This window comes from Gopherus evgoodei, chromosome 5 (genome assembly GCF_007399415.2).
Source record: "Gopherus evgoodei ecotype Sinaloan lineage chromosome 5, rGopEvg1_v1.p, whole genome shotgun sequence".
Classification (NCBI taxonomy): domain Eukaryota; kingdom Metazoa; phylum Chordata; order Testudines; family Testudinidae; genus Gopherus; species Gopherus evgoodei.
Genome location: NC_044326.1, coordinates 82,599,207 through 82,627,134, shown reverse-complemented (window position 1 = coordinate 82,627,134; position 27,928 = coordinate 82,599,207). Strand labels below are relative to the sequence as shown.

The 27,928-nt window shown below is 40.0% G+C and overlaps 1 protein-coding gene and 1 long non-coding RNA gene across 9 annotated transcripts in view; one reads left to right on the top strand and one right to left on the bottom strand.

Annotated features, from left to right (window-relative positions):
* The window catches only part of DCHS2 (dachsous cadherin-related 2), a 236,969-nt gene that overhangs the window by 201,460 nt on the left and 7,581 nt on the right, over positions 1 to 27,928 (bottom strand). The window lies entirely within an intron of this gene.
* Positions 16,580 to 16,999, top strand: LOC115652069. The gene is made up of 2 exons (XR_004000531.1): positions 16,580 to 16,611; positions 16,903 to 16,999. It is a non-coding gene; the product is annotated as an uncharacterized LOC115652069 (long non-coding RNA).

The following is a 27,928-nucleotide window of genomic DNA, read 5'->3' as shown; positions in this document are numbered from 1 at the left end:
GAAGGGGGGGCGGTTAGGCTTGAGCCTGAGTTCAAACCCTAGACATAAACTGCAGTGTAGACATAACCTGAGTCAAGCCGGGACTCAGGGTTCGAGCCCTATTGCTCTGCAGCGTAGACACAGCCCCATTGGACTCATGCTGTGAGAGTCCCCCAAAAGCACCTCACAATCCCACGGTCTGACTTTCTTTCTCCTCTGGACAGTCAAATATGGTGCACAGTCCAAGTTTTCCCACGCTGCATCACAAACAAAGGGCTAAAGCAGCCACATTTTGGGAGCATGCTAGGAAGTCTGGGATATGGGTAATCAAACTAAGGCCCCCATAATGAAGCGCTGTATGCTGGGAGCCAGGGTTCAACGATTCCTAACCTGGGGTTACAAATGAGTGTAGGCGCTCAAGACCTAAAATAACAAACACAATATCTGCTAACTCAAGCTCTACTAACCCTAGGCTTACAGTGCAGTGCAGACATACTCTTAACAGTCTAGAGTTTGATCAAAATGCCTCTTTTTGTAGGCAGACAGCCATTCTTCCTTGCAGAGTGAATAAAAAAAAATCAATGATTTAAAAAAAATATGATTTGTTTGGTAAAATGCTTTTTGAGGAAAAAACCTAATGATAGTTTTAATTAAGATACATTATAGCTCAAAGATATCTCATCATGTAATAGGGATTATAAATTCTAATTCTAATATGTTGTCTAATGAGACAACATATTCATGTAATGTTTAAGAGAAGTTTTGTAAATGAGTTCCAATAGTTCATGGATTAGGGACCCAGTTTTATGAGGTTCCAGGGGCTTCTGTATAGATTATTTAAGTTAATCTTTCTATCTACCCAATGGGACTCAGTGCTCAGTCTAGAAGTCTAGTTTTGCAGTTCTCAAACTATGGATTTGTGTCTCCAGAGATAACATGCTTGTTAACAGAAAAAATGTTTTAAATAAATAAATAGAGGTGAGAAATAACAGACCTCAACCCTATTGTCCCTCTGCAAATGTGTGTACACAGAGCCAATCCCTTACCTTGCTCTAAAAGTGCAAAGTTTCAAGAAGTTCAATGAATAGAAGATTGTTGGGGACAGAATACATCTGGACAAGGAGAAGAAGTCTGGAGATAAATGCGAGAAGGGAGGGACAGGCAGTAGACACAAAAGTGAAACTGTTTGAGCAGCATATTCCAGAAGGCTTGAGGTCTTTCTGAGTGTAGCCTTCATTGATTTAAGATCTGCCATACCATCCTCTCACTAGAAGGGAAAACCTATAATGGCAGCAGGCTGTAAAAGTGACCCAGTTTGGGCATATTTTAATGAAATCCCTATACCTGTGGGTAACACAGGCATATGCGCAAAATGCAAACAGTACAACAAAGAAATGTGAGGCCTGGTTGCCCAAATGAAACAACATCATGAGAAGTGTTCCTTCTCAGGAGGAACCTGCACTGAACATAACGAAAGGAACATGTCTGAACATGCAGGATCTTCAAGTTCATAGGCACCAACTCCATGGGTGCTCCGGGACTGGAGCACCCACGAGGAAAAATTAGCAGATGCTCCCCTCTCCTCACCTCCTTCTCCTCTGCTCAAGCACACTGCATCCCCACTCCTCCCCCTCCCTCCAAGCACTCCCCACCATGCCTAACAGCTGTTTGGAAGTGCTTAGGAGCTTCCGGGAGGGAGGGGGAGGAGCGAGGACATGGTGTGCTCAGAGGAGAAGGCAGAGAAGAGGCAGGACAGGGGCGGGGACTTTGGGGAAGGGGTGGAATGGTGGTGGGGTGAGGGCGGTCGAGCACTCTCCGGGAAGAGGGGAAGTTGGCACCTGTGTTCAGGTTGGTAAACTTTTTCATTTCATACTTCTTTCTTAAGGACAGCCTGTCTTCCTTCTGATCTATTCTTGAATTCTTATGTTTTAGCAAAAAATATAGTTGTTACTCTATGTTACTATCATTTTAGATGCAGTTGTGATAAAAAAATAAATAGCTGAAACAGCAGATCTTCCTTTTACAGTTTCACCTTTAAAGTAGTACTGAGTGTCAGTGAATGCGATGAATAATACCAAATAAGCAGTATGGTAATAATAATTAAATAACTGCATTGACTTATTTTATTTAGGAGAATCCATCTTCAACATACAGGATTCTGAATGCTATCCACCTTCAAGATCACCACCATTTTCAATAGTTTCAGAGTTATCTGCCAATGATAGTGTTTCAGTCACAGCATGTATGTCACATAGTCACAATATAGCCACCTGTAGCAAAAAGAAAAAAAACTCCATCATCCAGAAACAACCATAGATAACTTTGTGATTACAAAAAGGAGGTAAATGATGAAAAATTGCTCTTTTTGTTTATGCAACAAACTCTCCTTTCCATATGACTGAGAACCCACACTTCAATAACACGGTGCAGTCATTAAGACCAGGATACAGTTCACCCAAAAGAACAGATGTTGCAGGCAAATTTCTGGATAAAGTGTATGAAAGAGAAATGGAGCAGTGTGCAAAAGGTCTAGAGGGTGAAATTGTTAACCTGAGTCTTGCTGGGTGAAGCAATGTCCACAATGATCCTGTTGTATGTGCTTGTGTGACAACAGAAGAAGGAAATGTCTTCCTTACGGAAACAATTGATACATCAGGAAATGCACAGACAGTAGAATACTTACAGCTTTTACTGCTACTTCTTGTAACAAACTGTGAAAAAAAGTTCAAATGTCTAGTACGCAGCATGGTCACAGACAATGCTGCAAATGTATCCAAGATGAAAAGAAATTCAGAAGAGAGTACCAAGCTAACATATATGGTTGCAGTGCTCATTTGATGCACCTCCTAGCCAAAGACTTCAGTGTTCCAGAAATAAAGGCTAATGTTGTTGAAATTGCAAAATACTTCCCTAACAAACACTTTGCAGCAGCTGCTCTGAAAAAAGTGGGAGGAACTAAGCTAACTCTCCCACAAGACGTGCGATGGAACTCAGTAGTGAACTGTTTGGAGCACTATAACAAGAACTAGCCTAGTCCGATGACAGTTTGTGAACAAAATCGTGAAAAAAAATAGATGACACTGTCACAGCCGAAGTTCTCAACATTGGGCTTAAGAGAAATGTTGAACACATGCGGAGTACCTTGAAGTCTATTTCTGCAGCCTTGAACAAAAAGCAGAGAAATAGCTGTTTTATTGCTGATGCTGTTGAAATGTGGAAGGAACTGAGTGAGATTTTAAAAAGAGAAATATGCAATGAACAGAATTAAATTACAAGCATTAAAAAAACAAATGGGACAAGCACTATCTCCAGCTCATTTTCTTGATAATATTCTCAATATCGGTACAAGGGTCAAACCTTAAATGCTGAAGAAGAGTAGGCTATGACATGGATATGCAGTAATCATCCCTCCACAATGCCAACTACAATAAACTTCACAGCTAAGGGTGAACCATTCAAGAAATATATGTTTGATGTTTTAAAGAAAGTCACACCAGTGAACTGGTGGAAGTCACTTAAGCACTGGGATTCAAAGACTACTGAAGTGATAAACTCACTTTTAACAGCAGTAGCTTCTTCTGCCGGTGTAGAAAGAATATTTTCTTCCTTTGGACTAATTCATTCCAAATTGAGAAATCGTTTGGGACCTGAAGAAGCAGGAAAGCTTGTTTTTCTTTTCCAGATTATGAACAAGCAGGAAAATGAAGGTGAACACAAGTGAGTTAGCTGCAGAAACCAATATTTTAAATTTCTCATGTTGACCTGGCTGACATAGTTGATTTAATTTTTGTTTTTTTAAAAAATATTTCATTTAACTATTTTAGTTAAAAACAATTTTAACAAAATAAACCTGATTTTATAAAACTTGAATGTTTAACTAAATTCAAAAATTCATATGCTTGTTTTGCTAAAATATTATGTTTGCTGTTGAAGAAAAAAATCCAGAATACATAACGTTGTTGTTTTAGTTAAATAAAACAATTTAAATGTCTGTCTGGTGATGTTCTCCTCTTCATACAGCATGGCAAGCAAATCCTCCAAATATTAATGATTATCCTGTTGAATTGGAAATATTTATGAAGTCATTGGGAGGTGAACTATCTGCTTCAATTACCTTTGGTAAATGAAATAACCAATCATTCATTTTCTGATATAGCTGTAAAACTAATCTGAAAAGTTTTCAAAATAAATCCCTTAAAAATGTATAGTGTGTACCTTCTAAAAATGAAACCTACATCTATCTGAGTTGTGAAGAATATGTATTAAGGTTATAACAACCAAAATGAATGCACTTTTATGTAGAAATCCATGATTAAATCAAGTCTTCCTGACTAGTGATTTAAATCAAATCCACTCGGCTTCCTTGCTTCCCAAAAATGTGGTGGATGATGAGAGATTGTGTCAAATTATGTCATAGATCCTCATGGGATACTGGGTGGTATAATTTGCACCTGTCAACCACAGCAGTTATTTGTAACTTCTTTCCACTTTTGAGAAACACACTCATTATTAACGTACGGCCATAGGCATAAAATGTGGCATGCATTATAAGGAGTTAAAAATAATATTATTGCATGTATTCAAGATCTCAAAACAACAAATGGCATGTTTTGACTGGTTGTCAATAAGGTCAGACCTACATAAATAATCTCTCAGTACATGCAATGACTTTTCTCTTTTTTGGTGTTAGGATTCCAGTAAGGCATTCTAATGAAAGAATTTCTGAGGTGGTTGTGTTACTTGCACTTCGTAATAGCAATCCCAGATATGCAATACCTGTCACGTCCTAACTAGTCAGCAAAGTCTCTGGGTCAGAAAGAAATTAGTCGACCACAAAAAGGAAATGACAAAAACTTCAAAGACACATTTTATTAAAATTAAAAAGTGCTTAGTCTTTTCAACTGCTGAATTTGAAATGTCTTGATTTTTCCCTCAAATGGAGTTTTAAAAAATTGTTAATTAATACCATTCAGATTCAAACCTTTATTTTTTAATTACAAAAGCAAATGCAAAATTTTTGTTTATTTTTTTAAATGAAAAGAATGCACAAAGCAAGCTAGTAACAGCATAAAATCATTATGAGACTACCATGCTGCCAAAAGCATTGCTAAAGACATCAAAGACAACTTGAAGAAACAAAAAATATTGCTATAGAAGGAAATGGAGTTCTGCTTTAATGGTAAGAAAAGGGAACAAACAAAACACTGACTAAATTTTTGCATAAAGATTTTGTTTTTTTAAAGCTAGCAGGAAAATTTTCCTCTAAACTGTTTTTAAAATTCTTTCAATGTAAAACCAAGATTAATGAACAGCCACCAAAGTAGTTACTTCAGTATGACTTGGTTTTCAGATTCAATTTTTAGGGATACAATTATTCTAATATTACTAATTAAGGAACCAGAATGCTATTTTTAGATTTGACATTAATAAGAAAATATTTCCACACTTTGGAAAAGTAGGTCACATTTGCATCATATTTTTATTTGCCCTTTTGTTCTCTGTAGTTACGACCCTGCCCTCCCATTCTCTCTTTCACACACAAAGTAGATCTGAGTGTGGTATTTTCGGAACTGCCTTCGAGACTTGGAGCACAAGTCCCATTGACAGGGTTATAAAATTGCTGTGTGAATGTGCTAGTCTCAGACCCTGGGCTCCAGCCTGCACATCTGCATGGAAATTTTACAGCCCCCCAGCTTTCTCAGTGAAGGTGAACAGAACTCTATTCAATGACAACGTGACTCTTCAACTCTGCAAAGCTGAGGCAAGTCATTTAAAAATTCGTCAGATGGTGAAAAAATCAACTGTTCTACTGCAGCCTTAAAAAAATTTCATGGAAATCTACCATCCAGACACAAAATCTACTCTCACTCCTTAACTATGATGACTGATGAGAATGAAAAATCTAGTGGACGTTTTATTCATCCCTTAAAAAAATTTCTTGCCTGAATTGGGTAGATTTTTTTCAAGGCTTTGTTTCTTCTTATGCACACAGTACCGCACATTAGAAGACAATAGTCTATGGGCTTATCTTCACTACCGGCGTAAATTAGCCTAAATTACGCTACTCCAGCTATATGAATAACGTAGCTGGAGTCAACAAAGCTTAGGTCAATTTATCCCAGTGTCTTAACCGCGCTGCGTTGACAAGAGACGCTCTCTGGTCTGCTTACCTTACTCGTCTCGGACAGCTGGAGTACTGGAGTCACCCAGAGAGCGCACTATCATTGATTTAGAGGGCCATTCAGTAGACCCGCTAAATCGACACAAGGAACAGGAGCCAGCAAGTAGCCCTTGTATCTTCAAGTCGAACAAGACATTTCATTTACTGATGTACCTAAGACCTTAAAGAAACCAAGACATTAAAAAAAAAATCTGAAAGTATATAAAAAGCATATAGTGACTGTTTCTAAAGCACAGATAGATAATTCACAGAGGGAGTTTTACTCCCCCTCCCTCCATTTGTGCACATTGCACCTCAAAATTCAGGCATCATACGAGTGTCTCTGAAATACTTCCTTCTTTGGGCAATATTTTATTTCTACTGTACTCACTGAGTCAGTATTTGTATAACAAATGTAGGAAAACAATTATTAACCTACTTTTTTCCCCGTTTTATTAATTGTTTTTAACCAATCTCATGATATGAAATAGCATGAGTTATTGCCCTGAACATATTGCACAGAACAAAAGAAACTGGGAAGAAATAGACCAGGTTACACATCAGGAACGATTGTGACACTGATGTCAATGGGAAGCTACTTCGGCATACGTAGCTACATAAGTGAGTGCACGTCTAAACAAGCAGTTAGTGAACAGCAAGCCAGGGTGTAAATCTCCAGCATTCCAGTGTGCTGCACTCTAACTGTCTGAAAGTTCCCTAGAGCACACTGACAGCACTGTATATTCACACCCAAGCTTGCCGCTCACTAAAAGCTCATTTAGACAAGCCCTAAAATGAGATGTTGTCATTCCTTTTTGTGCACCTCTTAAATCTAGAGTTCCTGGCTGCTATAGGGACAGCTGCAATTTCAGGTTACTGTTCAAATGCAGCATGTTACAAAGTCACAATATTCTCTGTCTCTCTCCCCGTCCCTGTGCCCCTTCCTCCTCATAAGGAGACTTTGTTCTTTATTGCTGTCTTCCTTAATCTGAAATAAATTATCCTGACTGAGAAATGCATGTTTGGTCTATGTGTATAGGAAAAACTTAACACCATTCATCTCCAACTCTGTCCATGATGGCTCAGCGGAACAACTCCAAAGCCAGCATCACCAAAAGACTTCTAATACTTCCACCCCCGCCCCCAAAAGAACGGAATATAATAATTAAAAAATTGGATGAAGAGTTTCTTGTGACAACATTAAAATCAGGAGAAATTTCATGTTATATCCCAGCTAATAAGAGATAGTAAACTCAAGAAAAATAAGAGAAAGATAAGGCCAAGCTTCACATACTTATGCAAGGGGAAAATTTAGCTCATAAATAAGCAAAGAAAAAGCACCAGTCAGGAATTCAAGGGACCCAGTTAAGTACCATCCCAGCTGTAACCTTTATTAAAGAAGGTTTTCCATCTTTCATTCTCTGGCTCACTTTACAAGAGAGAAAGACTGTAACGGACCACTGACAATCTGCAGGTCATTGATTGAGAATCAGTGAGTTAGAGGCAACTCCGGGCTACATGCGTACATATTTAGGTATATACATCAGGTCAGTTCCATACACAGAAAAATATTTAAATTAAATTTACTTTTTGCATTTACTAATTTTCCTTCAGTAACATGTAGCAGCACCTACTTATTATCCTAAATAGGATATCTGTAAAACTTTAAAATTAGCTTACACCTATAGAAAGTGGTCAGACCTGCTCATCACCAATCTAACCCCTTTTCTTTCTGCCAACATCCTGCCAATTCTCTGTCACAGAAGTCACCCTAACAGTTAGCAGCCACTGCACTCTTAGCTTTCTCAGCAGCAAAGGACTGAACGGGCACGCATGCATCTTGCCCCTATAAGTGATCCCTCCAGCTCCAGCTTAGAGATATGGTTGAGACAATAAAAGTTTGGCCTATGACTACTCATGTATCTATTCAGCAGATTGAGTCCCATGTGGACTGAATCCTGCATAGCTTCACCCACATTTAATTTACATATTTTTAAATTACAAATATTTTTGTCAACACAAATGTTGAACTGAAGTCTCTTCCACTTCTCTCTGATCACAAGTGGGAGCTATTGTCTCTTTAGAAGTTTCTGAAAGGCGCAGAGGATAACCCAATGCTCTGGCCCATGTTCCCTTTCAATACACAAGGTTTTTAAATTCATGGCTATAGCAAACTATTGATGGGAACATAATAGCAGTTCTGCTTGTCAAAGTGAAAAGAAGAGTAGTGTGGAGGTCTCAACGAAGATATTCCAGTTACACCAGTGTAACTAAAAATATAATCTACCCTGTACAAACTTGAAGTGTTTTAAGAGACTTTGTGTATGAGAAAACAAGAATATAAAATCAAATTCAGTTTCTTGGTGGTCAAGAACAAGAACTAATTCAGTCCACTAAATAGTCAAGACTAGAGCCATCCTGTCAAAACTGGATACCCTGGCAAGTGACAACTTGGCATATAAGGGCCACCACTTTTCTTGTTCCCATCCAAGAAAGTCCTTTATTTTTAAATCTTAGTCCCATGTCCAGCCATAAAAGTGTTCTTGAGATAAAAATATTTTCTATTAGTTTTATAGCACCTAGGAAACCCAATCACAGATCAGGACTATGCAAGATACTGTAGAGAGCTATAAAGAAGACAGTCCATGCCCCAGACAGCTTATTTTCCTCCTCTTGTTAGCAACTTAATTTTGGCTGAAAATTCTTTATGGGACTGAAGTTAGAAGTTTCAGAAGCCCTTATATCAAACTCATCTTCCTGTCAAGATAGCATATAAACCTAACATGGAGAGCATTAGATACTAAATTAATGTAGTGCCAAACTCAAGCTTAGACACATGGATGTCCAATTTAGAAAAATCTGTCAAAGAAAAAAATTCTGCAAGACTCTATGAGGTAAATTTTCAAACAATGTATGAAGCTCGGTCCTGTATCTCCAACTACCAAGATTTATGTTACTATTGCTCTAAAGTACTTCATCAAACTATAGTGTGCACTAAGAAAAACTGAATTTCAGTCATGTGCCATGTGATATGAAAGTTGTAGAGTTACTCTTCAAAGTTTTATTAGAACTTAAAAGCAAATGACGAAAAAGCTAAAGTATAACAGTACCACTCAGAGAAACTGTTTGGAAACGTACATCCAGTACTTTGCACGTTACCCTAAACCATATGTGTTTGTTTATATTAGTAAAAAAATAAAGCACATACAAGTTATTTGTTTCAAGTTTGTTTAGTTTATAAACTGCCCTTCCTGTCACCCCTTTCCAAGTACCAGATGTAGGTACAGTCAGTGGAAGTGGAGCAGACACAAGCATGACAATCTAATTCTCTGCATAGGAGGGAGAGAAAAACACCATATAAGAGTCTCACAAGGTCAACGCAGGAGACATATTTCAGGGTTGAATTTGGTAGTTTTGCTTGTTCTGTGGAAGGAGCACTTTTATTATTAACGTATTATTAAAAGTTTCATATTTAAAATAACCCAAACTTCAAAATGCAGAAATTGATTCCAAGTACATAGGCCTGAGACTGTCCTGATCTTTACCTATTGGCTTGGTTCATACACAACAGAAATCTTTAAGAGCTAGTACATTCTGGTATGGACATAAAAATGTTCTTGTGTGGGGAAGCTGACAGGAAGAATGGAAAAGAGAAACTCTAGAGATGCATGTCTATTGCCGTATTTTTAACTAGAGAACTATCAAAAACAACTATTTCCGAACAAAAAGGCATTTTAAAACTCATGTGCTTGACTCAATCCTGGCTTACCCCAGCATATGGCACATTTCGAGGGGGAAGAAAGAGTTGCAACTTTTGTATCTTCCCATAAAATCCTGTGCCATTAATTCTATATGATTCTCAGCAGCTGAAGCCACAGAGCGGGGCAAGGCTTTGGGTTGTAGGGTGGAATTCAGACATAAGGCCTTTGCACTTCTTATATCTGATTTAACTGAGATTTAAGTGTTATCAGGCCTTGTGCTGGTTTTGCAGAGGTGCATTTCATATATTTCAGCATATAATTCCCACACCTGAAGCATTCACCTCCCCATAATCCTGGCCAAGTAATCGCCAATGGCAGTTGAACAGAGATTCTACACCCACACATGGCTGGCCAGAATAAGGGTCTAATAAATGCTGCTTTTATGCAGTTAATATGTGCCTGTGATCATATCAAATGCAGACAAGAGTTGAATTTGGCTGTGTGTGTGTTAGGCAGGATAAAATTTAGTTTGGATTTTTCTTTTACTGTACATACTATGTATTTTTATCAGCATAATTCAAAACAGAAACACGCAAAGTGCCTGCACATATCATGGGGCAATGCTAAATGCTTCTGGGCATGTTTTCCTGTAAAAAAGTAGAATCTTTGCAATTTCACATTCTCCACAGAAGTGTGTAACCACCTAGAGCCCACTACAACAGAAGAACTCCTGGCTGCAGAGGCACTTTTATGGAAGAGTCCCACAGAAATTAAAAAGGAAGAAATCAATAGGGTTTTATAGAAGTTACTCTAAAAACTAAGAACATTTTCTAGAAAATTATCTTCTCTATAGGTTATTGAACTGGATAGCAGGGATATAATTTCCTATTACCTTCTACATAATGGTTTTTAAAAAAAACCTATAGGAAGATAAGCATTTTCTATTAAGTTCTATGGGACTTTTCCACAAGGGCAGAAAATATTGTTGAATGTCCAGATATGAAGTCTCCTCCTTTGCATTTCATACCATGGTGACAGAGGCACAGGTCCTGGAGAGTCACTCCAAGCACCAACCCAGCGTAACAGGGACTGCACAGAAAACTATTGTATCCCTCAGTAAGCAATGGCAAAACCACCAATGTCATTTCCAGAGACGTACACCAATCACCATAACAGATTTTAAAGAGGCAGTGTGTGCCTCAAAGTGCCTATACCCTCTGCTCTACAATATTATGTGGTTAGCCCCTTCTCTCTCTCCAGTAGCTGCCATCTCTATTGCTCCCAAACTCCCAGAGCAGTATGGGAGCAGCATATCTAACAGCACATAGATTAAACAAGATCAGAACACATCTCCTGGCCACTGGCAAGTCTCAGCACTTATTTATGTTCAAGTGCCATATTCCACTGTATATACATGAAATACTTTTTTCAGCTACCAACATGGAATACTCTTATCTCACTCACAGCTACTGCACTCCACTATGTTTTGCATAAAGCATGGTTTGTGAGCTGCTATCTGTGCCTGTTTGTTGCTGATACCTATAGCAGAAGCTGGCTATTCTTGGAAACAGTCCAGACCCCTCCTTCTACTGACTTTGCAGCTGCTCCTATTATGTCTCTTTTATAATGAATGCAGAGTAGAAGTTATTCCAAATATGATGTGCAGTTGAAGCACTGCACAGCAGATTTCTCCGACCTTTCCACAAGCATACTGAATTGAGCTCTACAAAACTTGTGAATAGGTTCTAAATCAAGCTAATAAACTGTAAATGACAAATGTAGACACTATAAACCATTGATATCTTTCCAGCGTGGTTTGTTATTCAAGAATGAATTGTTCCTACAGCAGTTTAGAAAATAAAGACTCATTCTGTGACATCTCAGTCCCCTACACGGTAAGCTAGTTTGTGACTTTTAATTTAAAAATTTTCAGCCCTTATCTTCCCGTGCTCTTACACCTTCCAGCAAAAACTGAGATTTCACGGTCTGCCAACTTCCCAGTTTATAGCTCTATTTATGGATGATAAACTGCCATTAATATTTGATAAATTCATATACAGGCCATATCCACACATATACAACTTAATAATAATTTACTCATTGTGAAAACAACTCTCAGCATAAAGGTGAACAATAGCAAAATATTTCTGAATTGATTTATTTCCATTTGACTGTGTTTACCAACCATTAATATGGGAAATCAGTGATTGAAAATGGACACCGACTGGATGCTAAAGAAAGTATGCTACATAAACCTTCAGAAAAATAAAGAAATTAAAGACACTTACAGATTTTCATTTGAATGTTTGCCATTGGTGTTCTATGTTTTCACTGACCAATATTTTAACTGTATCCTAGTATCCTTAATGGAAAAGAATCACACCAGAAGACTGAAACTTCACACATCATCTTGTCAAGTGCTAAGAACACATTTACTTGCTCCATTAATACTTTTTCAGTGAAGTCACTACTCTCATCAAGACTACAGATTAAAGTGGGTATGCACTGCCAAACTGACCTGCCTGAACAAATCTTTGGACTATTCTTCTTCTACACCCCGATCCAAAGCTCACTGAAGTCAATAGGAAGATTTCCATTAGAGTCAGCCAAAAAATACCAACTGTTTTCTGCAAGAAATGTAATTTATTTTCCCATGCAAATTTTTTGGTTTTGACAGATAACCAAAACTGAAATTTTTCAATTTTCAATATTTTTTTTTAGAAAGCCAATTTTTAGCCACTTCCAGTCCCTATTCAAGCCCAAATTGATGGTGTTAAGTTTGCAAATGAATTGTAGCTCATCAGTTCCTCTTTGAAGTCTGTTTTTGACATTGTGTTGTTGAAGAATGGTTACTTTTAAATCTGTTATTAAGTGTCCAGGGAAACTGAAATGTTCTCCCACTGGCTTTTGTATGTTACCATTCCTGATGTCTGATTTGTGTCCATTTATCCTTTTATGTAGAGACTGTCCAGTTTGGCGAACGTACATGGCAGAGGGGCATTGCTGGCACATGATGGCATATATTGTATTAGTAGATGTGCAGGTGAATAAGCCCTGTGATGGTGTCGCTGGGTCCTATGATGGTGTCGCTAGAATAGATATGGGGACAGAGAAGGCAAAGGGATTTGTTACAGGGATTGGTTCCTGGTTTAGTGTTTCTGTGGTGTGTAGTTGCTGGTGAGTATTTGCTTCAGGTTCAGGGGCCATCTGTAGGCAAGAACTGACCTGCCTCCCAAGGCCTGTGGGTGTGGGCGATCATTTTCCAGTACAGGTTGTAGATCGCTGATGATGTGCTGGAGAGGTTTTAGCTGGGGGCTGGACATGATGGCCAGTGGTGTTCTGTTATTTCCTTGTTGGGTCCGTCCTGTAGTAGGTGACTTCTGGGTACACATCTCGCTCTGTCAATCTGTTTCCTCACTAGTTCAAAAAAATGCTTGATAGAGATCTTATAGATCGGGGTCGGCAACCTTTCAGAAGTGGTGTGCCGAGTCTTCATTTATTCACTCCAATTTAAGGTTTTGAGTGCCAGTAATACATTTTAACATTTTTAGGTCTCTCTAGAAGTCTGTATTACATAATTAAATTATTGTTGTATGTAAACAAGGTTTTTAAAATGTTTAAGAAGCTTCATTTAAAATTAAATTAAAATGCAGATCTTATCAGTTTAGTGCAGTGGTTCTTAACCTGGGGTGCACGCACCCCCTTGGGGTGCAAGACATGAGAGATTTATTTAGAAGGTAAATCATCAAAAACACAAATTAAGCACAGGCACATAAGTGCAACTACTTTGTTTAATCAAACCTATGTATTTATTAACATTACACATTTTTAACCATTACTGTCATATACAAAGTTTTTAAGTTTTCAAGTTTTTAAGCTAACTGTAGTGTAATTTTTGACAAAGGGTGCAAGAACATATTTTGAGAACTCCAGATCAGCAGCAGGCTGAGCGGGGCCAGGTGTAGTGTATTAAATTGCTCCCCCTAGGAATGTGCTACTTATGGTGTACTACTTATGGCTGCCAGTCCTGATGCTCTGAGCGGCATGGTAAGTGGATGGGGAACAGGGGTGGTTGGCTAGGCATGGTAGTCCTGGGGGGCCTGTCAGGGGTCGGAGGTGTGGATAGGGTCGGGGCAGTCAGGGGGGGTTAGGTCCCAGTGGGGCGGATAGGGGTGGGGGAGTCCTGGGAGGGGGCATTCAGGAGACAAGGAGCAGCAGGCATTGGATGGGTCAGGGGTTATGAGGGGGGCAGTCAAGGGGCAGGAAGTAGGAAGGAGAGGATAGGGGGAGGGCAGTTTGGAAAGGCACAGCCTTCCCTACCCGCGTATAGTGAATTAAATTTCTCCCTGGAGGAATGTGCTACTTACAGTGTACTACTTACGGCTGCCAGTCCTGGTGCTCCACAAATAGCGCATTCTTACAGGGAAAAATTTAATACACTACACCCGTGGACAGAACCCAGTCTGGGGTTCCGTCTGCTGGCTCCTGCCAGTCAAGATCCCAGCTGCCAGCCCTGCTCAGCCCACTGCTGTTCACCCCGGCCGGCAGCAGCTGAGCGGGGGCGGCAGCCGGGACCCCGGCCAGCATACCAGTAAAAAACAGCTCACGTGCCATCTTTGGCACATATGCCGCAGGTTGCCGACCCTGTTATAGATGTAAGCAGAATCAGAATGAGCTCTCCTGACAACTGGCAGTGAGCTGTGGAAAAGGACTTCAGGAGCTGATCTCGTTTGCATGGGCACACCCACCCTGCCTAGCATGATGGACTGCTTGCCCATATTGTCACTTTGGCTGCTGTGGGATCCTCAGTCTCTTTGTTATTGGGGCAGGAGTAATAAAGGGTTGGTATCCTGGTTATATGAATCAAGGACAGTAGAAGTGTACTTGGCATTTTATGACTGAGGGACTCATCCTCACCTAAGTAGCACTCACTAGGCAAAGTACATGGGTTCTAAACCCCTGTGAATTGAGAAAGGCTGGGAACAGGTATTTGTGCCCAGTAGTGTGGGCCCCTAACACCATTTTTACCCCTACTCTCTCCAGTGTGCAGTAACAGAGCTAATATTTACTCCACTAGAGGTCTTGTTACGTGCTACAGAGCTAAAATCACTGATACCTGGGTCTAAGCATTAGACCTACTTTGGGCTAGTGGTGCACTGGCATTGAGGGTCCTCTACTACCAGCTAAAGTCACTAAAGAGCTGAGATCTGTGTTAAGTAGGGGGTTGAAAACAAATTGGCGAGCAGTTAGTGGAGAGGAGCTGATAGCAGAGAGGCATGGCGAGTGGAACAGATAGCAGGGTGGCTGGCAGAGCAGCTAGTAGAAAGGAGAGGAGAGGATAGCAGGGCAGCTGGCAGAGACACACAGCTGGCGGTGAAGACTGTGGAAGAACCCCATGGCGAGGTGTGGCAATCAGCCCTCAACCTGAGCCTGATGTCCCTACTTTCCTTCCCCTGCTTCCATCCAGGCTTGGTGGTAAACTCTGCAGAGGAACGTCTGAACTCTGGGGGCTGCACTGACCAAGTTCAGAAACTATGGGGGCATGGCTGTTGGGTTGCTGGATTTAAGACCCCGAGGGGCAGAATTTAAGTGTCAAACTTACTTGGGGGTGGGTCTTTTGCTCATGATTTGTGTTATGAATCCTGTTTGTGGTGTTTTTCCAACACAATTCTACATTGTTTCCCTCCTTTATTAAAAGAATTTTGCTACACTCAGACTCCGTGCTTGTGAGAGGGAAAGTATTGCCTCTTAGAGGCACCCGGGAGGGTGGTATGTAATTGTTCCAAGTCACTGGGTGGGGGCTCAAGCCAGTTTTGCATTGTGTTATTGAAACGGAACCTCTAGATACTGAACCCAGCCCTTGTTAGTGCCAACTCTGATGGGCTGGAGGGTTACACAGGCTTTTGTCCCTGTCCGAGGGATTGGAGCAAATGCAGTTGTATCTTAGGGCTTATCTGTAGACAATGTATCATGTGATGTGTCTTGGATGGAAGCTAGAGTCATGTAAGTATAGCGGTCCGTAGGTTTCTGGTGTAAGGTGGTGTTTATGTGACCATCACTTATTTGCACTGTAGTGTCCAGGAAGTGGATCTCTTGTGTGGATTGGTCCAGGCTGAGGTTGATTGTGGGGTGGAAATTGTTGAAATCCAGGTGGAATTCTCCAAAGGCCTCCTTCCCATGGGTCTATATGATGATGTCATCAATGTAGCGCAAGTAGAGAAGGGGTGCTTGGGGGTGAGAGCTAAGGAAGCATTGTTCTAAATCAGCTGACCTACAATTCATTTGCAAACTTAACACCATCAGTTTGGGCTTGAACGGGGCCTAGGAGTGGCTGGCTCACTATAAAAGCAATTTTCCCTCTCTTAGTATTGACACTTCCTCATCAATTATTGGGAGTGGACCACATCCACCCTGACTGACTGGCCTTGTTAACACTGCTTCTTCACTGGTAAGAAGAACAAGAGTACTTGTGGCATCTTAGAGACTAACAAATTTATTTCAGCATGAGCTACAACTCACTTCTTCGGATGCACAGAATGGAACACACAGACAGGAAATATTTATACATACAGAGAACATGAAAAGGTGGAAGTATGCATACCAAACAGGAAGAGCCTAATCAATTGAGATGAGATATCAGCAGCAGGAGGAAAAAAACTTTTGAAGTGATAATTAAGATGACCCATAGAAGGTGTGACAAGAACTAAACATAGGGAAATAGATTCAATTAGTGTAATGACCCAACCATTCCCAGTCTCTGTTTAAGCCTGAGTCAAGGCAGGTGCTTCCATTTAGGCAACCTAGGCAGTCGCCTAGGGCACCAGGATTTGGGAGGGTGGCAGACTGCTCCAGTGGACCTCCCGCAGGCGTGCCTGCGGACGGTCCGCTGGTCTCACGGCTCTGGTGGAGCAGCCGCAGGCACGCCTGTGGCAGGACCACCAGAGCCGCGCAATCAGCAGACCGTCCCCAGGAACGCCTGCGGGAGGTCCCCCGGAGCCGTGGAACCAGCGAGCTGGGCCTGCGCCTAGGGCGCCAAAATCCTCATGCCACTCCTGGCCTGAGTTAATTGGATCTAATTTGCACATTAATTCGAGTTCAGTAGTCTCTCTTTGGAGTCTGTTTTTCAAGTTTTTTTGTTGCAAAATTGCCACCTTCAAGTCTGTCACTGAGTGGTTAGAGAGGTTGAAGTGTTCTCCCACTGGTTTTTGAATGTTATGATTCCTGAGGTCAGATTTGTGTCCATTTATTCTTTTGCCTAGAGATTGCCTGGTTTGGCCAATATACACTGCAGAGGGGCATTGCTAGCACATGATGGCACATATCACGTTGGTAGATGTACAGGTGAACGAGACCCTGATGGCATGGCTGATGTGATTAGGTCCTATGACGGTGTCACTTGAATAAATATGTGGACAGAGCTAGCATCGGGCTTTGTTGCAAGGAGAGGTTCCTGGGTTAGTGTTTATCTTGTAAGGTAACTCCCTTCTCTTCATATGTCAGTATATTTATGCCTGCATCTGTAATTTTCACTCCATACATCTGAAGAAGTGCGTTTTTTATCCATGAAAGCTTGTGCCCAAATAAATCTGTTAGTCTTTAAGGTGCCACCGGACTTCTGGTTGTTTTACTGCATTTTTCGTATTGAATCAGAGCTTTGTATAGTCACCAAAAGTGCTTTCATGTAAGTCAAATGTTTGAGACTGGCTCTGAAATTATTACAATAAAGAACACAAATTAATTGCACTGAAACACAACATAAAGTCTTCATTAATTGAATTCCTTTTCTATCCTTAATAAATCTTCAAAAGAAGTCACTTAAATATTACTCTCGTTAAAAGAATATACAGAAAGTAAGTTCACTCCAAAATTAAAAGAAGTATTTTTTCTTGTAATTACAGAACCAGTTACAGCACAGCAGGTAGTAAGATCCTGCATGGATTTTGAGAGACATTGCCTGTCTGTCTGTTAAGCTCTGAGCATAGAGCAGCCATAAAATATCACTGTCTGCTAAAGCCACATATTTTATGGATTACAAGAAGGTATGTGCAGTCATGAAAGTGATTTTATTGCCATAGAGCTATTATTCTTTATAGGGACTCCATTGACTTTGATTTCTGGAGAGCTGAAGAATACCCAGCATGAATTTAGAAATCCAGAATATGAATTATATAAATTACTATAAACTAAGAATTAAACTAAATACAGCGTTCAAATAAATACCAACAGTACAAACTAAATGAACAAATAAATAATGTGTAGTTATAATTATATATTGACCAATAACTTCTGTACTGTCTAGTTTTCAAGCAAGTGGAGTTGTCTGGTTTGTGGTTTCCCCTACCCTATTCACAATCAAGTTAGAGTTTTAAAAGATTACAACCACATTAAGTATACCATCAGCAAAGTCTACTTAACTCTAGACAACTTTTGAAAATGTAGAAAGTGAAGTCGGACTGGATAGTTCTAGTGATTGGTAATAGGATGCAAAGGCCTTTTATTTTTCTGGGGGCTGGCTGGATAGGTTTGTCTCAACACTGGCCCAGGTTGATAATGATCTGTCAGCTTTTGACTGCTGTTTGAGACCTACACGAAATAAGTTCGCAGTTCAATTCTTAGCAATTACAATTTGCATTAGTTGGACAGAACTGAATACATTAAAGAACTAACCTCTCATCTCCCCAGCTCAGTGCTGAGAGAGACAGATGAAAGAAATATGTACTGCTGAAGCCTGTACTGTTCTGCGCAATGGCTAAAAGGGAGGATTTCAGTCACCAAACCCAGCAATCTGACACCTTCCAGAAGCACTAAATACCCTTTTTTGTAAGGGTAAAAAACATACAGAATATTAAAATACAAGTCTTTTAAAAATCTACCCTTTCCATTAGTGGCTGTTTGAAATATGTACATTTTATGTAAGAACAAGCATCTCTATTACTTTGTCTTCTATTTAGATTTAATACATAAAACATGAACAAATCCAAAGTCCTGCCGATGCTCCTTGGTTTTTAACATACTTATATTGTATTTTAAATATATTTCCTGACAATCCAGAGGCCTTTCCCTATTCAGTACATTAAAAATGGATATTTTCTGTAATATGCTATTGCAGCTTTATATAAAATCCTTTCTTGCTGAGATGTGCATTCCGCAGCCAAAAAAGTACAATCGCATCTCAGAGATTTTGTTATTCCATATGCCTCAGTTTTGAAGAGACAACATTAACTTAGAAGCTCTAAAAAGTGAGTTACAATAATTCTCTTATGGACCTTAAAAGTGCAAACTGTTCTAGCAGCAAAATCTTATGGGTTCAGATAATCTGACAGATAAAGCACATGATCTTTAGCTTCTGGACTTTCATAGAGACTAACGTTTTGTTCTAAAAACAATACGTATATTTTCTTTATTCAATCCTTAGAAGACAATAATCTTTAGCACAGAACTACTGTGTGTGATTGACAGTAATTTGTCACAATTTGTGTTCTCTTCAAGCTAATGTTAAATATAATTTGTTATTCCTTTCATATGCTCCATATTTTTTGCAATATACAGCTACACCATAAACTACAATCTGATCCTTCAGTGGGAACCAATTCAGGCACTGTGGCCCAATTAAAGGTATTTAGGTATTTCTGTCAATGGGATTTTGGCTCATGAGTGCCTAAATCCCTTTTGAAAATGAGACTTAGGCTCCAAGTTAGTTAATCATTGGAACACTAAAAGCATCAATACCTACATACCTTTAAAAATCTGGGCCTATACGCCACACAGCCACACAGTGCACTATATTGTACAACACAATATACTAAAGTAGATACATTAACTATTTTATGCTGAACTTCAACAAGTTAGTAGAGATCCTGGACTTTGTTGCAGTCACCAGCACACTCTATCCCTGGATAGCGTGATGGGGAGCATTACACCAATGTATGAGAATCCTTTGATGGTACAGATTAAATCTCTCTAATTGGCACTCCCTGGTCTGGCAACATCCGTGGTCTGGCATAGGAAGGAACTCGTTGAGAATTTGGAAGTAGAAGGCTTGGGTGAAAGTGATCATGAAATCACAGAGTTTGCAATTCCAAGGAAAGGTAGAAGGGAGTACAGCAAAATAGAGACAATGGATTTCAGGAAGGTGGATTTTGGTAAGCTCAGAGAGCTGATAGGTAAAGTCCCATGGGAATCAAGACTGAGGGGAAAACAACTGAGGAGAGTTGGCAGTTTTTCAAAGGGACACTATTAAGGGCCCAAAAGCAAGCTACTCCGATGGGTAGAAAAGATAGAAAATGTGGCAAAAGACCATCTTGGCTTAACCACGAGATCTTGCATGTTCTAAAAAATAAAAAGGAGTCATATAAAAAATGGAAACTAGACAGATTACAAAGGCTGAATATAAGCAAACAATACATGAATGCAGGGGCAAGATTAGAAAGGCAAAGGCACAAAATGAGCTCAAACTAGCTATGGGAATAAAAGGAAACAAGATGACTTTTTAATCAATACATTATATGCAAGAGGAAGACCAAGGACTGGGTAGGCCCACTGCTCAGTGAGGAGTGAGAAACAGTAACAGGAAACTTGGAAATGGCAGAGATGCTGTTACGTGCCTGGATGCTCTGCAAGGACGAGGCCCACACACACAGGTGAGTTAATTGGCTTTAATGAAGGTTAAGCGACACACCCGCAACGGGGACTCCACACGTTGCTGCCACTGGCTTGGGGAGTCCAACGTCCGAACAGCTCGGTCAGGTGCGAAGTCCAACGCGCAAGCTCCAGCCCACAGCAATTATAGCATCATGCTAATATCATGCAAAGCAGCCTCTACATATGCAATGAGGGACTTTCCAACAGCAATGGCCGCCTCCCCTGGCCTCGGGCCAGGGACTTTCTGCAGCTCCCCAAAACACTGGGGCTTCCCACACAAGGCAGTTCTAACTGGTTAGAAGCAGCAGCTGCTAGCAACTTCTGTCCGCTAATAACCTCTCCTTGAGAAAGCGCAGGCCCTAGCTAGACCGTAACAATATCTTCCGGGGTCCCCTACAGATGCTTAATGACTTCTTTGTTTCGGTCTTCACTGAGAAGTCTGAAGGAATGCCTAACATAGTGAATGCTTATGGGAAGGGGGTAGGTTTAGAAGATAAAATAAAAAAAGAACAAGTAAAAAATCACTTAGAAAAGTTAGATGTCTGCAAGTCACCAGGGCTTGATGAAATACATCCTAGAATACTCGAGGAGCTAACAGATGAGGTATCTGAGCCTCTAGCTATTAACTTTGGAAAATCATGGGAGATGGGAGAGATTCCAGAAGACTGGAAAAGGGAGAGATTCCAGAAGATTGGAAAAGGGCAAATATAGTGTCCATCTATAAAAAAGGGAAATAAAAACAACCCAGGAAACTACGGACCAGTTAGTTTAACTTCCGTGCCAGGGAAGATAATGAAGCAAGTAATTAAGGAAATCTGCAAACACTTGGAAGGTGGTAAGGTGATAGGGAATAGCCAGCATGGATTTGTAAAGAATAAATCATGTCAAACCAATCTGACAGCTTCCTTTGATAGGGTAACGAGTCTTGTGGATAAGGGAGAAGTGGTGGATGTGGTATACCTAGACTTTAGTAAAGCCCACTGATATGGTCTCGCATGATATCCTTATCGATAAACTAGGCAAATACAATTTAGATGGGGCTACTACAAGGTGGGTGCATAACTGGCTGGATAACCGTACTCAGAGAGTAGTTATTAATGGTTCCCAATCCTGCTGGAAAGGTATAACAAGTGGGGTTCCACAGGGGTCTGTTTTGGGACTGGCTCTGTTCAATATCTTTATCAACGACTTAGATGTTGGCATAGAAAGTACGCTTATTAAGTTTGCAGATGATACCAAACTGGGAGGGATTGCAACTGCTTTGGAGGATACAGTCATAACTCAAAATGATCTGGACAAATTGGAGAAATAGTCTGAAGTAAACCGGATGAAGTTTAATAAAGACAAATGCAAAGTGTTCCACTTAGGAAGGAACAATCAGTTTCACACATACAGAATGGGAAGAGACTGTCTAGGAAGGAGTACGGCAGAAAGGGATCTGGGGGTTACAGTGGACCACAAGCTAAATATGAGTCAACAGTGTGTTGCTGTTGCAAAAAAAGCAAATATGATTCTGGGATCCATTAACAGGTGTGTTGTGAGCAAGACACGAGAAGTCATTTTTCCACTCTACTCTGCACTGGTTAGGCCTCAACTGGAGTATTGTGTCCAGTTCTGGGCACCACATTTCAAGAAAGATGTGGAGAAACTGGAGAGGGTCCAGAGAAGAGCAACAAGAATGATTAAAGGTCTTGAAAACATGATCTATGAAGGAAGGCTGAAAGAATTGGGTTTGTTTAGTTTGGAAAAGAGAAGACTGAGAGGGGACATGATAGCAGTTTTCAGATATTTAAATGAGTGTTATCAGGAGGAGGGAGAAAACTTGTTCACCTTAGCCTCTAATGATAGAGCAAGAAGCAATGGGCTTAAACTGCAGCAAGGGAGATTTAGGTTGGACATTAGGAAAAAGTTCCTGTTAGGGTGGTTAAACACTGGAATAAATTGCCTAGGGAGGTCTTGGAATCTCCATCTCTGGAGATATTTAAGAGTAGGTTAGATAAATGTCTATCAGGGATGGTCTAGTCAATATTTGGTCCTGCCATGAGGGCAGGGGACTGGACTCGAAGACCTCTCGAGGTCCTTCCAGTCCTAGAGTCTATGAATCTATGCATAGGCGCAACTCCATGGGTGCTCCCGGGCTGGAGCACCCACAGGGAAAAATTAGTGGGTGCGGGGCATCCACTGGTGTCAAACTCCCCCCTCCCTCAGCCCCACGCTTGCTAACTACTACTCCTCCCTCCCAGTGCTTCTGGAGCACCACAACAGCTGATTTGCAGTATTCAAGCTCCAGAAGGGAGGAGGAGGACCTGGGGCCAATGGCTGGGACCCTGGATGGGGGCTCACATCCAGGACGCCGCGTGGCAGTGGGACCCCTGGGCGGGGGGCCATGCTGGGCTCAAAGCCTGGAGTTGCTGCAGCACCCCCGCACCTCTACTTCCCATGCCTATGGAGACCAGCTGGCACTCTGCATCTACCTCCCATGCTTTCGCAAATTCTCTGGTTCGGCACCAGTCAGGTCCTGAGGGTGCCGGACTAGAGAGGTTCAACTTGTACAGGGTTGAGGTTGTGGTTTCTAGGCCACACCCACCTTACAAGTTACACCAACATAGGAAACATAGCCAAGGGAAAAGAGGGTATGACTGGGTTATCCATACCCCAGCAAGCTCTGGCTGCCAATTGTTCCGCTGAAGTCAATGGCATCTGGTACAAATTAGAGCAGTCTGCAGCTTCTAATTTACACCTAGGAAACAGGCAGGCACAGAGCCACCCCAGCATTATGGAAAGTGCAAAGGTGGTACATACCATTCCTTTGTGGCACTGTGCACTAAGCTACAGTCCAGGATCTGGGCTTTAATCACCTACACTACTATATTATGAAAACACACACACAGCACCAACACCTTCTCACCTTATTCACACAAAACTCCCATTTAAGTCAACTGACATTTTGAATGAGTAAGGAAAGAAAGATTTAGCAAGCAGAATCTCCTGTACTAAAAAATGCATATGCTGTGTTAGATATTTGAAAATATCACTGCATATAGGAAAAACACTTCTGAAATATACACTAATATATATTGAATTTTTAATATTTTAATTGCTAAAATCTTATAAATATTTAATTTGAATGTGTGAAGATGATACACTAGACAATGAAACGCATACTACTTACCAAGCAGACTGACTATACAGTGTATACAAATAATTCTCTCTCCCACTCAGATACCGAGAACATCTCAATATATCTTGTAAAATCAGCAAGAGTGCTTGTGCTATTGTACAGGGCATAGTTTAGAATACAATATACAATACAAAACATTATATAATACACCTTTCAACTGTATAGTTTCTCTCTTATTCTAAATCATACACTGAACATATATCTACAATATATATTGAAACCTATACACTGCATAATAAAAACAACTTTCTACTGCTATACAGTACCCAGCATCCAGGCAAACAATCAGTTTACCTTATACTGCACTACACTGATGGAAGGGAATATTTGGGCAAAGGTAATGAGGAAACACCTACCTTTAAAAAAACAAAAAGGTCTCACAGGATTTTAAATGTCCATTTAGAGCAGATAAGACTTTACTTTTTAAAATCTCACTAAAAAGATGTTCACACAATGTGACGGTAGCAGACTAGGGGCAAGCTCATGCCAGAGTCCCAGGCCAATTTGCTTGTATTTTATTATAGATCAAAGTGATTGTTCAATATAGGAGTATTTGGTGTTTAAACTTCATTAAAATGAGTGGGATGTTACTTACATAATTCTCACCTATCTGTATCCCAATATAACGTTGCAAACACTTATATTGCATATACTCTTGTAACTAAATAACAGAAAAGTGCTAATTTCAAAGCAAGTGGTCATTGTGTCTGATGAACAGAGATTAAAGACTCTGAATATATTCCTCAATCTTCATCAAAGGAAAAGAAAATATGGGTAGCAACCATGTCAGCTTGTTTTCTATGAGAAAATGCGATAAGTATGGATTCAAGGAAAGACCCTGAATCTCTGGACTATTTGGACTCTTATAGGAAAGTGTACCAGATGCAAAGCAGAGATCCCCAGAGACAATCTGGGTACCCTAAAAAGACTTTTGGAACACTGGCAGTTTATCACATCACTGCCACTATTTGCAGTTACAAACTGACTCACTGTGCACATATTTTACCAGCTTTAACCTCTCAATAACTCTCACTTCCTTTTCTCAGGTAATAAACAGTTAGTTAACCACAGAATTGGCTACCAATATTGTCTTTGGTATAAGACCTACACTATCAATTGATCTGGGGTAACTGACTGGCCTCTTGCAACTGGAAGCAACCTAAATGTGATGTGGGTTTTGGTGTAAGTAACCAGGTTGTCTATTTGGCAAGATAAACTGGAGTGTCTAAGGCAACTGTCTAGGACTCTATGGTAAGATTGGTATAGTGATCCAAGAGTTCACATTTGTCACTGACTTGGTGAAATCTAATTATAGAACACACCGTTACTTTGGTGTGTCTGCCGTGTTTTCTGACTGTCTGCCCTGAGAAAAGGGCCTTGAGTCATGAGCTACTCTGGACATTGTGGCGCACAGTAAAATGCATAGTGACCAACTGGTCTGCTTCAGGAGGAGGATAAGTCAATTCATCCTATTAGTGCCCAGAAAACTAGGTATTTCACACCTGACTAACTACACTGCCATTCAAAGCCACTACTGTTACTGCATCAATATAATAATGTTTACACTGACTTTTATTCAGAGCACTTACTGATATTAATCCTAAAACGTGTTTAAATAATACATTTTAATATTACAACTAAAACATTTATGTAGCATTGTAAACATTCATAGAACCTAAAACATAACACTGTCTCTTCCTTGAAGAGTTTACATGACAAATTTATGTCAGAATTTGATTTAGTGGTCTTGCTATGGGTTAAAACATTTCTCTTTGCAAAATCCTGTCAGGAAAATGTTTTGCATCAAAATGATTCAAAGGAACAGTTACCAGGTACATTTTAGGATACAAAATATATTATATTCTTAATGCACCAGAAAATGGATCCTAGTGTCAGATATGCAGAAGAGCACTTAGAATTAAATTAAATGAAAATTTACAGGTCAAGTTTCAGCCGGTTGCGTATGAAAGGGACAAATGTTATATTCCCCACATACACAGTCAGCAAAGACTAAAAACACTGACAGATCCTTGACTACAGTGGCATGTCAGTTAATACTGTATTCCTGACACATACCACACTAAAATTCTATAAGCAGCACTACAGTAGATACTGAAAAGCATTCATAATCATTCAAAAAAGTTTCAAAAAAAAGTTGACTGTTGACTGATTTAAACCTACATTAGCAAGGGAATTTAGAGCCAAGACTTCCACTGATTCCTCAATGCACTACACTATGATCAGCAGCTCAGAAGAGAGCTAGTTCGTCATCACCCATGAGACTGAGGCTCATAGAACTGTAGTAGAGTACTTTGCAACTTATCCATTTATGTTAATATTGAATGCTTATGGTATGATTCTGTAGCGTGTATTATTCAGTCTAAAGCTGGTCAGCACAAATTATTACAGGGCAAATCCAACCCACAGCCCAAGTAACCAAGTTGGCACTGGAGTGAAACATGGGCACAGGCAGGGAGGAATCCTCACCACTAGACTCAGAGGTCTGCAGGCTCTTCTATGAGATCCTCGTTGGCACATGAAGGGGGGGGGGGGGAATTGTGAGGAACTATACAGAGGCAGATCCTCTGGCTTCATCCCATCACCAGCCTCCCCCTGTGCGCTGACACACAGGAATTGCCAGAGTGGAGATTCATGCTGTGCAGGAAGCGCACCCTCCCATGCTACCTCCACCATTATATATGGTGATTTAAAAAAAAAAAAAAAGAAGGCCTGTGCAATAGGCAACAGAACTATGCATGCTGTGCTATTATCACCTCTGACCCATTTTACCCTTATCACACTTACCCTTCAAGCTGGACAGGAAACAGTTTTCCTGGCCCACAAATAGCTCAGAGTTTCAGTTTTTTGCCCCATCTTGAATCAAAATGAAAAGTCTAAATTTCAAAAGTTATAAAAATACTGAAATGTTTGTTTTCAGTCAATCAGAACATTTTGTTTTAATAATTTTGAAGTGTTTTGTTTGGATTTCAGCTTTTAAAAAATCTTTTCCAGTCTAATTAATGTAAATGTTGAAACAAAAAGTCATTTTGAACTGGAAAACTGACTCTGAAACTTCCCCCCCCCCCTCAGCATTTTTAACAAGTTGGGAAATTTGTCAAACCCAACCCAGTTCCAGGCAGAGTGGATTTGATTTAAATCAAATCGATTTAAATCATAATTGAAATCACTAGTTAGGAGGACTTGATTTAATCATGGATTTCTACATAAAAGTGCAGTCTTGTTGGCTGTTATAACCTTGATGGCAAGGCTGAGTGGAGCACTGTTTTGCTTGTTTGTTTTTAATGTAACACTTTTTGTTTATGTTACCTAGTTTCATTTACAGAGCTCCCCCTTCTTCTCTGAGCTCATCTTGTTGTCTGTTGCTATATTTTGTTTCTGCTTTGTCCTCATCTCACCAATAAACAGTGAGTTTAAGAGAAGTGTGCTTATAACCCATAATGGCTTGCGTGTAGTAGCATGATAATTTTTAAAAACCTACAAAATTTATAACTAACAAATTTACTCTACGCATTTCAATGCATACTCTTCCCCTCTACTTCACAACATCCAATAACCCATTCATTTCTGTTTGGTTCCCCCCACACATACACCCTTTTAAGGATTTTTCCTGTTTGTCTAGATTTCAGGTGTTGAATAATTTAGAATCACATCAGTTGTTTCTCTCAGTGATGCAGTCATTATGCTGTCAGCTTCTTTGAATTAATAACTTCTTATCTCAGCTACTGCATATAAATTCAGTTTATTTTCCAGAAAATACTTTGTCTCTCACTGAGCAGCAGGGATATTGTAAGGACAGGTCAGATTGATCTGTGTGTTTATGCAGTAACTGTTGCATTGCAGTTAATAGCTGACTTGCATCTCTCTAACCTATCTGAGTGCTTGCTGAACACCACATTGGTCAGAAGCAATATCAAACCAAGAGATGAAGCAACTGTTTCTACTAAATTAGCTAGATTTGCAAGAAAATCTGCGTGAATAAAATGAATCATTATGAATAAAGTTTTAAATTTTTCTCATTGCTGCTGAGATTGCACTTAAATATAGGCAATGGCATTTTCCCATGGTGGTGGGCACTGGAGCACTGAAAGCATACATTGTTTCCACATGAGAGGGGCAGTTCATTCAAGCTATGGATATTTGTAAAACCAGTGAAACTAATCAAATGCAGATTTAGGTGCAGAGTAATCCAGTACCATCCACACAACTAGTCTACGAGACATTTCCAACAAAAAAAAATAGAAATGA